The sequence below is a fragment of the Petaurus breviceps genome, unplaced genomic scaffold, assembly GCF_028583685.1.
Source record: "Petaurus breviceps papuanus isolate PSGF00001 unplaced genomic scaffold, PetGlider_PUasm1.0 90804, whole genome shotgun sequence".
Classification (NCBI taxonomy): domain Eukaryota; kingdom Metazoa; phylum Chordata; class Mammalia; order Diprotodontia; family Petauridae; genus Petaurus; species Petaurus breviceps.
Window position 1 is genome coordinate 1,076,579 of NW_027187348.1, and position 3,467 is coordinate 1,080,045.

General features: G+C 44.2%; 2 long non-coding RNA genes across 2 annotated transcripts in view; both read left to right on the forward strand.

Moving 5' to 3' along the window:
• The window catches only part of LOC138147670 (uncharacterized), a 46,989-nt gene that overhangs the window by 19,671 nt on the left and 23,851 nt on the right, over positions 1 to 3,467 (forward strand). The window lies entirely within an intron of this gene.
• Positions 2,668 to 3,467, forward strand: part of LOC138147671 (uncharacterized) — a 10,540-nt gene continuing 9,740 nt past the window's right edge. Inside the window, exon 1 of the long non-coding RNA XR_011164866.1 lies at positions 2,668 to 2,807. This is a non-coding gene — a long non-coding RNA (uncharacterized lncRNA). The remainder of the gene's footprint in view (positions 2,808 to 3,467) is intronic.

Below are 3,467 nucleotides of genomic sequence, written 5' to 3' on the forward strand. Positions count from 1 at the left end.
GAAGGAAGGAAGGAAGGAAGGAAGGAAGGAAGGAAGGAAGGAAGGAGGGAGGGAGGGAAGGAAGGAGAGAGGAAAAGAGGAAAGGAGGGAGGGAGGGGGGAGGAAGGGAATGAAAAAGGAATATAAAGAAAGAATAAAAGACTTTTATTTTATAAAAATAGGAAAGGAGAGGCTAGAAGCTAATGAGGAGCATATTAAGATCAGATGACATATACAACAGCTGAAGGTAGGAACTCACAAATCAGATATAGGAGATGGGGGTGGGGAAGGTTAATTTGGTTGGACCAGAATGTTGATAGTGGGGAAGAATGAGAAACAGCCAGGAGGGGAGAGGGAGGCTGCCATTGAGCCCAAAATGAGGAGTTTAGATCTGATGGAGTCACTGCAGGAATCTAAGCAGGAGAGAGATGGGGTCTCAACAAGGTTGGAAAAAGATGAGCTCCATCCTGATAGCACTTAGAGAATGGAAAAGATGAAGGATTCCTAGGGAACATTTCCTCTCTCTGTCATTCCCCTCCTCCTGAGCTGTGCTCATGGCATTCTACTGACTCGTTCAGTCACTGTCAAATGTCAACCCACCCCCACAGGCCGCCCCTGAGTGCAGGGCTCAATGTTTGCATCAACACCAACTGGCTCTGTTTAGAGGGACATGCCCTATTTTCCTGTCTCCTGCGCTTAACATCATCTTGCTTTCCCCCTTCCAAATGTCTCTCTCCACACCCTCCCCCACCCTGCCTGTCACTCTCAGTGACAGGAACCTCAAATAGCGAGGTGGTGCATTTCCAATTCGCACCCAAGCAACAGTCTGCTGGGCTGCCTCCCCCAGCCCTCCTCCACCTGGGTCTCTTGACTCGTCTCCACCCAGCTCCAGGGACTCCTGCTGCTTCCCAATTCACCAGGGACAAAAAATACACCCTAGATCTCTCAGGTGGGAGCCCTCTCCAATGGCTGGCTAGCTGCACAGCCCTGAGCCTCACAGGCTCCTGGCCTCTTTTCTGGACAACTACAATCGTGTTGCTGTAGGACCAGGCCAAAAGGTACCTAAACTCTCGATTGAGCAGGTGTGCTTGTGGGGCATTCAATTATTATATGTATGTGTGTATACATATACATATATATATATGTTTTAATATACCCCATATTTGGAATGAAGAGTCCTGGAATCTAATTCTGTCTTTGCTGCTATGTGACTATGGGGCTATTCTCCCCCTTAATAGCCTTTAACTTAAAATTGGCTCTTTTCCACCAAACACTGGTTACAGAAAAGACCATCAGAAATATTAAATATTGTGGAACACATTTATCCAAGCAAAACAAGCGATCAGGAATAGCTTCTTTTGGCCTAAACTTCAAACCCTTTGATCTGACAGATATTTGACATGAAACAGATGGATATAATTCTAGTCCAATAACACCACCTATGAGACTGAAAAAATGAGTACCTACACTTGTTGACACTCTGGAGCTTGTGTCTCCTTCTATAAGAAATACATAGCATAGGAGAAGCACATATATAGACACACAAGTAATGATACTTAGGAAGACAGGAAACCTGCAGCCCCACTGTCCCTTCTCTGGCAAGGTCTTTCCTTGTTTTCTCTTCCAGCACTACAAAGTTCAGATAGGAACTTCAGATATAAGAGGTTAGTCTCAATATCAGCAGTAAAAGCCCTGATTCTCCCTGCTTTTATATACGAGTATTGGCAGCCATAGTGTGTGTATGTGTGAGAGAAAGACTAATGTCCTCCTCAGAGACCCTGCTGGCAGCAGAGGCCCTCTCGTTCCCACAGATCTGCTGCCCAAATTGTCCTGCTGTGCTAACACAATGTGCCTGCCCTGACCTGTAGTGTGTAGGCCAGAGTCAAGTTTGGATTTGAGGGGTAATGACCTACCAGTCACCAAGAGGTGATTATTTGCTCACTACCTGACCATGAACAAGGAAAAGGAAGCAAGAAATTAGGACTATGACCACAGAAGCTACTGAAGGAAGGCCTGGTCAGATACAGAGTTTGCTCCTCTCCTTAATGGATTTGCTATATGAGTTGGACAAAGTCATGTAAAGTCAAAGTCAATTCAATTCAATAAGTATTTGCTGAGCACATATAAAGATGAATAAAACAGGCATCCCATCTCTGCTGTTTAGTATTGTGTGATTTTAACCAAGTCATTTACCCTCTATGGACTACCCTCTATGGTTTCCTCATCTGTAAAGGGAGACAACTGGATGAAAGAATCTCTAAAAGGCCTTTCCAGTCTAACATTCTGAGACTTGTGAATAAGAGAAAGGAGACACCTGATACTTTTCCCCATAACCCGAGCAAGGCAAGTGTATAAGAGAGGTGCAATCTGGGCCATGAACGTCTAGAGGCCTGACCAAAGCTGGGTGGGCCAGCTGCCAAACCAGGGAGAGAAACATTTGGAAGTGGGAGTGGGGAAGGGGTGTTCCCAGAGCCATTGTGAAGTCTGACATTCAGTGAACAATATGCCCAAGTATGCACACAGAAGAATTTCCTTTCCTCTCCCTCCCTCTCCGCCCTACTGCTCTTGTGTCTCTTTCTTTACTCTATTGCAACCAATGGCTGAAAGCCTTTTGGTGATAGGACAGGGTTTCCTTCCTCCTGTGCTAGCAAAGTGTATAAAGGGTGTACAGGAATGTTTTCCGGAGACAATGTCAGAGACCATGAGCCAAAGAGTTGTATATAGGATGAAGGCCAGCTCTGACACTGGGAAAGGATGCCAGGCTACAGGGACATGCCAGTGCAAGGTATTTGCTAAGGCAAGTCTCAGCAGGGCCTCTCACTCAACAGGTAAGAGAGTCACCTAGCCATCCTCTTCTCTGACTAGGGCCCAGGGCCTTTTTTTTTTTTAAATGCTAAAGCTACTTTTTTTCCCCTCCAGAGCCTTACTTGGGGAGATAGTATGGGGTGTTGAGAACCTTCTCCACAGCTGCAGGCATGTAAGGGAGATCTAATATGGAGAATTTTAAAAAAAAAAACTGTTCTCCTTAACATGTATCTGAGAAGCAAAGAGAAATGTTGCTGGGGTAGAATGATGGTAACCTTGAAAGGAAAGGACTACCCCATTCTGGACTCCATAATAGAAAAGAAGAAAATCAGAAATAGCCTGACATGAAGTCTGAGAAATTTGATCCCAGAGCATTCAGAGTAAAGTCAGAGAGGCTTCCCTGGACTAAAATTCTATAGAACCTTTCAATCCAGGAATGATGCAAAGCTTTCAAGAATGAAATTCTGAAGAACCAATCTGAATGAAGAGGATAAAGGCGAAACTGTCTAAGGAGAACAGTGTAGATATATAGTGAATTCATCAATTAACTTGGTTTTTTTTTTTTAAATGCACAGAATAGAAGAAAGGTCATCCCAGAGGATGAATAATAAAGTATATTACTACTACTACTACTACTACTACTACTACTACTACTACTACTACTACTACTACTACTACTACTA